Genomic DNA, 13,911 nt, shown 5'->3' with positions numbered 1-13,911 from the left:
AATATTCAAGGCCTCTATCATTGGGTCTTATCTCCGCTTCCTCTATTGCATCCTATCAAGCTAAGCAACTCAGTAGTCCCAATGTACTGTGTATTTTTAGATACCCCCAACCCCCACGCCCCCCCCCAAAGTAATAGGCTGGATGGAAGAGTCTGGGATAGTTCTTCTTACTTCATTCTGTCTTTGTTAGATTTATTGGACATAAAGATGAAAGGAGAAAGTGAGAAGAAATCATATCAAGGGCTTAGGAATTGATTATATTAAATTCAATCCAAGACTTCTTTAACCAACCACTGGTCTCTGTTCAGAACCATTCACTCTATTCTCTCCTATTTTGGCTAATTTGAGAAGAGAGGATTGGAAATGGCGTTAGAGCAAATGCCCCCCCCCCACCCCCATAATGAAAGATCTCTTTTCGGAATGCCTTCTGGTGGACTTGTATGTCCACCAATATCCTACATATTTTCAGGGCATAGCAGCAATTAATCTTAAACAACACATGCTGTACTTTTATAATAATGTATATATAAGACATAGATTGCCTAATGTAAGTCTTTGAGGCAGGTCCTGAGCCCTATGTGTCTTTGTATAACTTCCCTCTTCTCACTTTATCTTCTCTTCTCCCCCATGGCAACACAATACCTTATTCAATCTATATGCACAGCAAGCAAATGCTCAAATGTTCAAATGCCTGAATTTATGAATAAAGAACAGATGGTGCAAGTTTGTTCTTCATGTCCAAGTTTGTTCTTCAGGCTGTGACCTTTGAAGAATTATTGCACTTAGGTATGATCCAGTAGAAATTTCACAAATTTAGAGGACACAAACATTTGAATCCTATGCCTTCCTTTCATTTATCTTTGGAAATTTATTACCTTCCCTGAGACTCAATGTACTATTTTTAAAATGGGGTGGGGGGTGATACTCACTCCAAAGGATAGCTATGAACATTAAATCAGACAGTTGTACCATGTAGTCAACATTGTAGGTAATCAATAAATGTAGTTAGCTGCTTTTTACCCTAGTCTGAGCTCTGCAAGTTTACTCAGGGCTACATATTTGTACCTGTGTTTAAAGAGGATTCAGAATACCAGTCTAGAAGACTATTTCTTCAAATAGTTTATGGTCAATTCCATTTTTAAATCATGATTCTCACAACTATTGCTATCTAAGTCTGCTTGTATAAAGTGATGCTTTTTGCACTGCTGAGGACACAACTAGGCCTAACTCCACATTCAATGTTAAGGCAACTACTGGTTGACACAGCCATGGTTTGCTTGGGCATTTGCCCATCACAAACTCCAGGAGGCTGCACAATCAGGACTAGGCCTATGTTTTGGGTTGTGTTGCTTGCCATTCTTCCTCACTGTGCTCCTGTGACAGTGTTCCTCCTGTCTGGGAAAATGAGAAGAAGGTTAAGGACCTTTTTAGCTCAGGCCCCCACACATGCATTTGTATCCCTGGGAAATTCTCCCTGAATTTTACCAATTCTCTCCTTACAGGTCATGCCAATGACATGAGACTCCTCCAGGAAAATATTTCTTGTCTTTGTTCATTTTTTACCCCATGGATTTTCAAAATTGATAATTATATATATGGATGTGTATATGTATTTGGTATCATTTCATCATTGTCCTCCAGCAATTCCAAACAACACAAGCACAATATGTCTGCTCATAATTGTACCTTTGCTCTTTCCAGAGTGTCTGACAGTTGTGGGCTCCCACAAATATCCAGTGATTCAATGAGGACCTAGTTAAATTACCATTTCTACTGTTTTGTTGCCCTGTGCTAGGTTTGGTGTGATTCTCAAAATACTATCATAAATTGATTTTTTTACTTGAAATTTTACTGAAGGAAACTAGTTTAATATTGTTCTGCTACTGAGAAAGAATTTTTTGTTCTTTTTACATATACATGACAGTAGAGTGTATTTTAAAATATTATACATACATGGAATATAACTTATTCTAATTAGGATCCCATTCTTATGATTGTACATAATGTAGAGTTTTTCTGGTTGTGTATTCATATATGTACATAGGAAAGTTATATCCAATTCATTCTACTTTCTTTCCTATTCCCACCCCCTCTTTTGTCTTCATTCCCCTTTTCTAATCCAATTAACTTCTTTTTATAAATATTTTTTTAGTTATAGAGGAACATGCAGTATATATATGACATCAGGAGAAAGTAGATGCCAAGCACCTTGTTTGAAGGCTAATATTATAAAGAGCTCTCATTAACTCAGAAATAACTTTTTATCAGGTTTCTAGACAATTGTTTATAAAAATATAATATCTTGTACTAATCAAAACTGATAAATATATGACTAAATAAGACACATTTCAGTGGGAAATTTTTGCAAAACTGATAATACCATATTACCAATGAACTAACTGCCATAAGAAACTCAGATTTATTACATTCTTGAAGACTACTACCCTGCCAGAATACTGGAGTTGCCCAATGTTAACACTTCAATGCCAAAGTAGTTTGCTTCACTATTTTTTCTAAAGTAAACTTTCCAAAAAATTAATTTCTTTACTTTTTTAAAAAATTTAACAACAGTTAACCTAGCTATCAATTCCTCCCAAAGTATACAAACATAAAAAATATCTAAAAGAATCTTTTTCTTTAATATATATATATATATATATATATGTATATATAGATAGATAGATAGATATAGATATATATATATAGATAAATATATATCAACAAATTCATTTATTTTGTTTTATTTATTAATGAAATAAGTGTTACATGCTAGACACTGCTCAGAACTCTTTAAAAGCTGTACTGACTGCCTTTTTCATTTCATCCAAAAACAAAATACCACTTGTCATATATAGTTGTCATTTCAACAAATTATAATACTTTTCAAATGATGATTATGTTGTTACCTTTAGCAACTTAGTCCTGCAATGGATTTTATTCACTTCAACTCACTATTAGTCTAGAATTAAGGTTCCACTTTTCTCTTTCTAAAAATGACAATTATTGTTATTTGCTTACTGAAAAAGAAACACATAATTTTTAGAAACATATAACATTATAAATAATCATATAGAGGAAAAGATAACCATAATATCACCCACTATTCTGTTTAGTTTTTCTGTCTGACTTTCAATCATATATATATATATATATATATATATATATATATATATATATATATATAAAACAATATTTAAGGGAAGCAAAAATAATGTTCAAAAATGAATTCAATGTGAATCCAGATTTTATATATATTTCATTTCTTGTTTTCTAGTCTATATAACAGTGGATCTGTAAGGATCCCAGATCCAAATTTAAAAATCTTTTATCAAACTACCTTAACTATCTTTGATAAAATTTCACTTTATAATAACAGGTTTGTTTTATGCAAATCAAAAAACTAGGTCAAAATACCTTTCTGTGATCTCCTAGGTTTCTCTAATTGGACTTAGCATCCATTATTTCGGTCTAGGTTGTTTAGCCAGAGCATCCCATTAGTGTGCAGGGAGACTATGGCCAATACAACAGCCTCAGTATTTCACCTATCTTCTGCAACCCTTCAGAATGAACCCAGTGCGTTTGCAGAACAGTCTCTGAATTCTCTGACAAGTCACTTCCCTGACCCCAGCCACCATTCATTTATTTTCTTAAATAGCACCTCACCACCACCTCCCCTCCAGGAGCCCTTGGTGTGTGAAGGATCCTTGGCAAAGGACACCACCACTAAAGGGCCATAGGCTCATGAGAATCCCCACAGAAATGGGAAACTAAATATAGACAGGTACGTTTTGATAGGTACCAACATCAGATGATAGGTTTGTTTTCTCCGTGAACTTATGGGAGAGTAGGTCAAGAACACAAGAAACACAGAGAATTTTCAAATTGTTTGGGAATACCCATTGCAGTAGAATCATATTCTGAAGGTGAATATTAGCATTCTTAATTATAATTTTCATTTCTTATTGAAAATTTTAAAAATAGAGTCATATTCCCAAATTATGGTATAAACTGAAAGCATAATTAGCACTCAGTATACCTCACTTAACCTAAAATTTTCTGAAAGTACATCTAAAGAAAGCACAAGCTCACATTTGAACTTCAGCAGTGTGTTGCACTATTAAGCTAGTTATGAGACAAAATATGAATTAATTTTAGGATTTATATTTTATTTTTCTCATAAAATATGAGAACTTGGCAGAGAACAACATGACATCTTCCTAAATAAACTGGTTCCAAATGTAACCCTAGGTACCACCATCATGTTTTCTTCCCTGAAAAGCATTTTTTTTCTCTGCAGTTCTGCATCCCACCAGCTAATTCAAAGGCCAGTACAGAAATCACTTCCCTCAGATAGTATTATGACTGAATCTCGACTCTGCAGCAATTCTGCACTCTTGAACATAATTTGTGGAAAATTATTTCTTTCTCAGACTGTTGTTTTGTACTGTTCTCATATAGCTGCATTTATTTTATATTCCTGCCAGAACACTATCACAGAATCTAGTATAATAAATGCTTGCTTAATGAATAAATGAACTTCAGTTGTCATTGACTACAGCAATTTTAATGCTCTCTCAGAATATAAAATGAATTGTAAATGTTATTTAGGTAACACTTTCATTCTATATAAAGATAATAGTATTTATTTTTGTTCTGTAGAAGAGTTGTTTCTTCATTTCAGGATCCAAATGAAGACAATCTAGTGTACCCTCCTCCTGCTTTTTTTTAACTTTACAAGGACATTCGCTTGTACAAGAAAGTGTGTTTTGTATGAACTTTTCTATATTGTTTTGCAAGCAAAATCATGCTAGTCCTCCCTTAGTAGGTCACCTGAAATTTACCCAATTTTGGAGAAGGAAAAGAAGAAGAAAAAATAAATAAAAGCTTTGACCCTTTCTCCATTAGAAAGATTTTTGATCCTAAAAGCTATGTAGTTGTACTGTCTACAAGCAAAACCCAATTCGGTTATTGAATACAGAGCATAAAGAATAGGATAATGGAGTAAAGGAATGAACCAGCCCAGGATGACCAAATTTTCTTCCTTCCTTCCTTCCTTCCTTCCTTCCTTCCTTCCTTTCTTTCTTTCTTTCTGCTACAAAGTTCTATGTTTTTTTTTATTTGGTTTTGTTTCGAGATGTAACTTAGTACTGCAAGTAATCCATACAGGAAGTATTTAAGATAAGTACCCAGGTGAAAGGAAAAGAGCAACATCATGCTTCAAAGGACAATGAACATCATCTGACAAGTCTAGATGATTTTTCTTGGGAAGAGGAATCCTTCTCCAAGCTTCTCAGTACTGGCTTTCTCATCTGAAAATAGGAATAATAATGGCCCCACCATAGCTACTATGAGGATCAAATGAGATGATGCATGCAAAGCAAATGTGCTCACCAAATGTTAGAATTGTTTTTGCCATTTATTATTTTTAGTTGTGACCTTATGTAAATGATTTAGCCATGCTGTGCATCAGTGTCCTCATCTGAGAACTGTGATAATGATGAGAACTAATTCATAGGGACACTGTAGGATTACATGAGATTATATGAGATAATGGATATAAAGCAGACTCGATAATTGATAACTGTTAATCACCTCCATTATTATAATTGTGATTACCATCATCTTCATCACCATTGTTAGCAAACTCTCAGAGAATGGCAAAGATGATTTATTGGGAAGCTATTTCAGGTGAACTAAAACATTGCATGTGTCAGAGGCTCAATTTGTGACGGAAAAAAAAAAAAAAAAAGCAAAGGAATACGACAGAGCACAACCAGGGCTGGCAGCAACACTAATGTTACAGGATTGTTTGTTTTGTTTCCTTAAAAATGTACTTTTTTTTTTTTTGGTACCTGGATTGAACCCAAGGGTGCTTAACCACTGAGCAACATCCCTAGCCCTTTAAAATTTTATTTAGAAACAGGGCCTCACTAGGTTGCTTAAGACCTCAATAAATTGTTGAGGCTGGCTTTGAACGTCTGATCCTCCTGTCTCAGCCTACTGAGCCACTGGGATTTCAGGTGTGCACCACTACTCCCGAAATTTACTAATATTTATGATAATAAGTGTATAACATCATATACACTTATATATATATATGTGTGTGTGTGTGTATGTGTGTACAGTATCTACATCTTTGAGAGACTGAAAGTGAAATATAACTCCCCTCCTTCAACAACTACAGGAAGTAGGCTAATACTCAGAGCATGATTTTGCTTACAACATAATATAGAAAAGTTCATATAAAACCTACCCTGGCATTTATATTAACTAACTTTTGTCATTTATATTTTTTCAATGTGACTTTCAAACAAGTGCATTTTATGGTACATACACTAAAATTTTTAGTTTTTCTTAAAGAAAAGAAACATTGGTTTGTTTGTTTGTTTTAACAAAATGATTCATCTTCCTGAAGCTTCACTTTGCTGATACCAGCACTTCACAGGAACTTCCAGAGTCACGTGAGACATGCACACAGGGAGAATAAACCTTCATGTAAATGTGAATTTCTCCCTGCTGGGAATAAAGTTAAACAATTCACATTTGACCTAATACTGTGTGCATAATAATGTTACTGCCATTGAGAAGAAGAAATGCATAAAATTTAAAACTAGGGATATATTTATAGTGGTTTATTTGAGCTGTCCACATTAGTCTGTACTTTGTTTTTCTCTTGGCCAAGAACAAAAAGCTATGTTGGGGTTGTGGCTCAGTGGTGGAGTACTTGCCCTTCAAGTGTGAGACACTGGGTTCAATCCTCAGCACCACATAAAAATAAATAAATAAAATAAAATATTGTGTTAATCTACAACTAAAAACATTTTTTAAAAAAGAACAAAAAGCTTAAAAATATTAGTAACTTTAATTTTCAGTTCTAAAGTTCTTGTTTTACCCATTAAAATTTTGGTTCTATGAATAAGTAAAAAAATAGACACAGGTACATTAAAATAGGTTTAAAATAATAATCTAGAGCTTAAATACATTATATTAATATTATTTAATATCATTATGTTAGAATTACTATATTATATTATAACTATATTACTATTGGGCTATATTTAAAATTTTATAAAGATGTTCCACATCTGGGACACAAAGACAAAACAGGTTAGATATACTCATGGAGAAAGCATGGTAACCATTCATTGGTAACCATTCCATTCTAAATGCAGACATAACTGTTATACTGGTCCAAAGTCCATTGTAAAATACGAGAAAAAAAAATTGACTTCTTGAAAGTAAATCATAGAACCAATCTAAGGAGAGTCTTTTTTTTTTCTCAAACATAACTTGAATTAATAAGTCATTTGCTGGTAACATTCAATGTGTACTTTCAAAAAGAATGAAAACTTAAGTCACCTTTATGCATTAAGCTCAAGGATCAGAATTCAAACACATATATCTATAAATATACCAGAAGAAACTATAAAACCCCAGATACACTTTATAGACAGGGCTGATAAATCCAATGTGTGGGAGACTAACCTTGTACATGACTGGGTCATACTCCCTGGCTGGGTGCTGAGGTGCTCAGTCACAGAAATGTGGCAGAGCTTTCCCCACCCTTCTTGGGTTCCAGGGACAGTGTCTCCTGCATGGGTGTGTCTTGCTACAGCCCCATGGGTGGAGGTATGCTCACCTGTTCCTTTTTAATATAACCCCTTGCCCTGTTTAGAATAGAATGTTCCATGGAAGTGCCTTGTGTGTGTCCCCTTTTCTTACTGTGTCCTTGGGTTGGCTTACCCAGGTGTCAGTCAACCTGCTGACAGTGGACATCATGAAGATATACTCAGCCCCCTGAAACCTGACCCCTTGCCTCATCTGAATAGCTTTTCCTCAATAAAAGTGGTTAGCATGTTCTCTCTTTCTCTCTCTCTCTCTCTCTCTCTCTCTCTCTCTCTCTCTCTCTCTCTCTATCTCCCAGGACCCTTAAGGTCAGAGGAACTGTCACAGCAACCCCAGAGAAAAAGGTATTTGTGTCTCTTGTGTGGTTATTTTGCGCAGCCCAGTTAGCCCAGTTCAATTGGAGTGACCCCTGAGCCTTTTAGTCGTGAACAGAAACCCGGCACCAATGCACAGTGGGAAGAATTACTGGAATACCTAAAAAGCTCAGGAGAGACTTTGAGAAATCTGGACACCAAGTATGAAGAGGGTGAGACACGGCCTATCTTCTGGGATAATTTCCAGTTCCCAAGTTAGTGTTAAGGAAGTCACAGGATCTCTTTCCTGATCCTTCCATCTTGTCCTCTCTGGGGTCCAAAAATATCAGTGAGAGTAGGAGCTGGGGAGGAGTGTGCTTATTTTCCAACTTTCTCTCTGGCATTTAAATGAACATTTTAATTTTTTTTGGTGGAGGAAAGTATGCATTATCACATTCTATACAGAATTACATCATACAAAATTCTCCTGCACTGCTCAAAACTTGTATTAAGATGTATCTGTCAAGTCTACATTTTGTACTTCACTATTGAACTTTCCAGAAGTAATTGAGTAATCAAAACGGATTTCTTCAGTTTTTCACAAAATTGCTTTGAATTTGAGATCGATGTAGGATAGACTGCCTTCTGATTTCCAATTCATCTTTCGTTTTTTTTCACCTTGTGAGCCAGGCAATTTCTAACACACCATGTTTAAACTGAGATAATGGTAATTTTTTAAAATTTAGTAAATCCCAGGTCTGGGGAAAAAAATAATTAGTAAGACTCTTTCATATGGAGGCAGGGGACATAGGAAGGAGAAAAGACAGGGAAGAGCAGAAAAGAAAGTCAATATTTATTGGTCACGTGGGGGAATGTTAGAAACGTTTCAAGTCACATGAAGATTGTCCAGGCACCTTGACTTTTCCCTTCTCCCTGGACCACTCTTACCATTTCTGACTCCCTCTGATGTCTCAGGCCTCAACTCTCAGACCACCTCCCCAGCCAGAATCTATGAACACCCAGTGCAGCCTTTCCCTGCATACACCCTCACTGTGTACTCCATACCACTTGGACATTCATCCATTGTTCTGAGTACTCATTTGTTCACTTGCTTATTTTTTACCTATTATTTATTTATTTATTACTTCTTTGGTTATTTTCTGAGCCCACTGATTAACGTGGGATTTTGAGAGTCAGGGATGTGCCTCTTTTATTTATTTCCATATTCTACAAAATGAACAATGCCTACCAGATATAGTAGAGTTTTCAAACACTGTAACTGAATGAAGAATGGTAAGACACCAAGCTTCCTCCAGAGACATCTGCTCAAGTTTCCTGTCCAGGCTGTCCTCTTTCCAGTTGGCCTGTGCACTCCAGATGCAGATCTCACTTATTTTTTTCCTGCTATAGCCCCAAGGCTGCAAAGTTCCCCCTGCTCCACCCTGTACTGTGCATCACACCCTTTCTCCTACAAACTGTCAGCCTGCAATGGATAAGACTGAGCACTTGGAGCCTTCTCTACTCCCTCCCTGCCAATTGCCAACTATATGCCCTAGTTTAGTCATTTAAAAATGGGGGGAAAAAACCCAGAGAAACAGAAAATTATTACACCTATTGCCAAGATTGAATGAGATTGTTTGTGTGAGACACTTGGTAAAGCCTGAAATACAAGAAATGTTAAGTATTCATCATTATTTTATTCCCACGCCTTTGAGTACTTAGTCAAAATGCCAACTTTTATGTTAAAGTTTCAGATGTGTTTGTTTTCTGTTTCTTTTGTGTCCAGAATAGTATCATGTTTACTTATTAAGAAATTCAAAGATTGCCTGATCCAACTTACTAAAAGAAAAGGTAAGGAGAGTTAACAAAATCAAAACAGAACAAAAATGACCCAATAGGTGAGTTATTACCTGTTGATTCAAATTATATTTCCCTTGCATTTTTAAAATTCTGGTGAAGAAAGTTTGGTGCTTAAAATTCTGTACTTTGGCTAGTGGACTCAACTTAGATTTCTACTTTAATCTCACATACTGCTTGCTTTCAAGTGAACAGGCTTCAAGCTTGTCACGATCTTGGTAATTTTTCAATCCCCTAGGGAATATTTTATCACTATTGGCTGGAAGGCAACTGAAATATTATTTTGTATTTGACTTTACCTAAATGGTAATTCACAGATCCATTGGATTGTTGCCTAGACAACTGAATATAATAAAATCAAGAGAAAAAAAAAGATTAAGCTAAGTAATACTAATTTCCAGCTTAAAGAAATATAAGGGAATATGGAGGTGAAATAAATACTAGGTGAAAAAAGTGCAAACTCTACTAGCATGCATTTATTGAATTTAACAAGGGTTGTGCTGTTGGCTCACCCTCCGGATCCTATAGGATTCCAGCAAATTAAACTTCTCCAACTGGCAAGTTAATAGTGTTGATGTAATGCTGCTTGTCCCCAGACAGCTGAACTCAGCAACTCCAGTTCCATTTTTCCTTTCCAAAGGATAGCTAAAGAAACATTCCTGGGACACATGTAACATGTTTGCTTTTTCAAGAAAGAAATTTAGTTCACATTTTCTTCTATAGCTCTATGTCTTATGCCATGATTTCTTTTTTTTTAACACATTTTTAGTTGTTGATAGATCTTTATTTTATTAATTTATACACGGTGCTGAGAATTGAACCCAGGGCCTCACACATGCCAGACAAATGTGCTACCGCTAAGCCCCAGCCCCAGCCCCTTATGCTATGATTTCTATAGATTTTATTTGTTTGGGTAAAAAGAACAATATTTAGAGTATTCCAAAAGTTCACAGATCTGAAGTTCAAGGAAAAGGGATTTTTTTTGTCCTATATGTATACATATTATTGTCCTATATGTATTGTGGTCCTGTATGTATATTCTCTTCGGTTTTTCAACACAGGAGGGCCTGTGGACATTGCTGCTGCTTCTGCTTTCTCCTCCCCTTTCCTACACAGAGCAATTCCCTTACAAGTCCACTTTTTCAAAAGTGAATATAAGACACACAACTGTAACCTGTGTCTCCTAACAATATAGCACGTACAGTTCTCAAAGCCAATGGTTAAATCCAGCTCCTTATTTATAATTCCAGAAAAATATTCCATAGTGTGAAAATATAATTTTTCAGCTATTCCCTTGATGAACAATCAACTCATTTTCAGGTTTATTTTCCATCAACACGGTGGAAGTTAATCGTTTTTGTTCATGATTTTACATGTGGGATCTTTTGAGTCTGCACATTATATTTTAAAATATAAGGCTTATGGGTCAAAGGTCTATTTATCTATATTAAATAGCTTTACATTTAGATCTACATGTATTAACATTTTCTTATTTAAAGGTAGTATAGATATTGCTATGGTATCTCTATTTGGTCCCATCAGCTCAGGTTTTTCATTTTATTTATTTATTTATTTTTTGGTAGAAAATGGTTCTTAACACTCAAAAGCAACAACAACAAGAACTTATGCCTTGTTTTAAGTAGAAAACTTTAATCTAGAAATAAAATGTGCCTCAAATCAAACCGATTTTTATTGTTACTATGTTATTTCAAGATTATTCATATTTTAGCAGTTCTTTTTTTTTCAAACTTTTGACAGAACATTGTGTAGGTGCTAGGTACTGAACAAATGACCACACTGGCAGACTCAGCTCTGTATTTAACAACAGCAAAGCATTACCAATATATTTGATGGAACAACACATTATTAATCACATTTCTATTTAGGCCATTACCAAAGATTCACTTGTTCCTGAAATTTTGTTATAAGCCAAATCATTAAATTTCTTTGCTTATTTTCAAGTATTAGTAGAACTATTAAGTCAACAAGGTTTTTCTTGAATTAATGTTAGAATGTACGGTATACATCATGGATCTGTTTTTATGACATACAAGGTGTTTTGTTTCTACTTTTTTGCTATGGAAAATAGTTAACTGGCTATCTCTTTGATATGTGTAGTCATAAAATGTGACTAGTTTATATAAGAATATTTTAAGTAAGAAGAAAACAAAGGAAAATCCTAGGATTTAGAGATGACCATTTTCACTGACCATCAATATGTATTATTTCATATAATTCTTCAACAACTTATGAAATTAGCATTCACAGATGAGAAACTGAGTTTCAGAGACACCAAGCAACTTGCTCAAGGTCTCACAGCAAATAAATTGGAAAGCCCATACTTGACCCCATCATCTGTCTGGTGTTGAGGCCCACACTAGTGTATCCTTTGTTCTCTACTGAACCTGACACATTGATCACCATGCACTTTTGCCCCAATGTTTTTCTTTTCTTGGTTATAAGTCACAGGTCAGTCTGAATCAACAGTCAGTGATACAGACATGAAGCGAAAGTTCCTTTGGCTATAGCACTTCTACATGACTGGAATGGATCTGGTCCCCCTCTTGGAGAGGAAGGGGATTATTCCTGGTCCTGCTGAGCTGGCTCCTCTTCTGAGGTTAAAATTTCTCCCAGAAGCTTGAGGTTGGTGGTAGGACATGGAACATTGTTTAGTCTCAGACTTCATCCTTTTGTTATAGTCAATATTTCTACGAGTGTATTAAAGCTATTCACCAAAAACTAATTCAATGTTACATGACCTTCTGCGTGTACACTTTTCTTCCCTTTGTTTTTTTTTTTTTTTAATGCTGAGAATTATTTGGGAAGCTAAGGACATTCTTCTTTGAGACTTCCAAAAGGCACACTGGAAAGTACCTCAAATGTCTCAAGCTTAATAAGTATTCATGAGGAGGAGGAGGCGGTAGTAGTAACATTGCAATCCTCCTTATATTAGACTGTTGTTGAATAATTTGAGCATTGATAATTTTAGAATATTTTCAGCAGTGGAAAATTTAAGCAAGACTCACATCATCTTCAGAGGCAACACATGTTCATCCATGGCCTGTCATGAAATGCACAGCCTTTTGAAGTTTCATATGCAAAAGGGTAGAAGGTCTTTTCTTTTCCTTCCTGAATATGATGCCTAACTATAACACCAAATAGTATGGAATTCTTAAATTAGCTAATACTATTTTCTCAGTTCATATCGCATTAGGTTTTGTTGGTGGTGGTGGCGGTGTTTTAAATATTTGCCCTGCTTCCTAGTTAAAAAAAAAAAAAATACAGCAAGAGGACTAACTTGGGGAAGTTTGGGATAAAAATGTACCCGGAGTGTAGGGATGGGTGGGGATGGAGGCAGTGGGGGATGCTCTTTGTAAATGGCAAGAGAATCTTTTTCTCAATTCTCCTACTGCCATGCAAGACTTTGGGAATTCAGCACCACGCCCAGCTTGTAACTCTTGAACACTGAGGTTAAGGCTGAAACACTACCTGCTGCTCCCTTCTCCAGCATCACACACAGACCAGGTCTGGCAAAATAGGCTGGCTGTTAGCCAAACTCGGAAATCACCAACCCCAGACACCTGCAGCTGGTTCCTTGCCAGAGAGCCCGGGACGCCTGGGGTTGGAAAGATGGAAAGTCGCTGAAGCCTCAGATGCACGCACGCACCCGGGACCGGGAAAAATTGAGAAGCGGTTGAAACCATAGATGCCCAGGGAAGAGCTGCTCTCCCTGGAAGGGTGCCTGGCACGCACGGCTCTGGCAAAGATCCAGGATGCCCAGCGAAAAGCATTCCCACACCTGCATGCGCTCAGAGTGCCAGCGCTTACCCACACACCCCAAATTCACAAACAAGGCACATGGCAACGTCCTTTCCCCTGGGTACCCCTATCTGGGTGGCACTCTGTTCTAGGCAGACAAACCCTTCTTTTCTTTTCTTTCTTTCTCTCTCTCTCTCTTTTTTTTTTTTTTCTCATCTTGCAAGTTTCTAAACCTGAGGCTGGGCGACCCAGGGCTGCGCTCAGGGCTCCTAGTGTTGCCCTGGAATCCACCGGGTACCCATGCCATGCCCAAGAGACGCACAGGCATCTCTCGCACGTTCCAAGCTCCCAGAGAGGACAAAAGGGGATAAGGGTC

The 13,911-nt window shown here is 36.3% G+C and overlaps 1 protein-coding gene across 2 annotated transcripts in view; it reads right to left on the bottom strand.

Annotated features, from left to right (window-relative positions):
- The window catches only part of Tmem26 (transmembrane protein 26), a 45,611-nt gene that overhangs the window by 30,986 nt on the left and 714 nt on the right, over positions 1 to 13,911 (bottom strand). The window lies entirely within an intron of this gene.

This window comes from Marmota monax, unplaced genomic scaffold, assembly GCF_021218885.2.
Source record: "Marmota monax isolate L192 unplaced genomic scaffold, Marmota_monax_Labrador192_F-V1.1 WCK01_AAM20220418_F8-fsc00019, whole genome shotgun sequence".
NCBI classification, from domain to species: domain Eukaryota; kingdom Metazoa; phylum Chordata; class Mammalia; order Rodentia; family Sciuridae; genus Marmota; species Marmota monax.
Note: the sequence above shows the minus strand (reverse complement) of the source record. Positions and strands in the feature narration are given on the sequence as shown.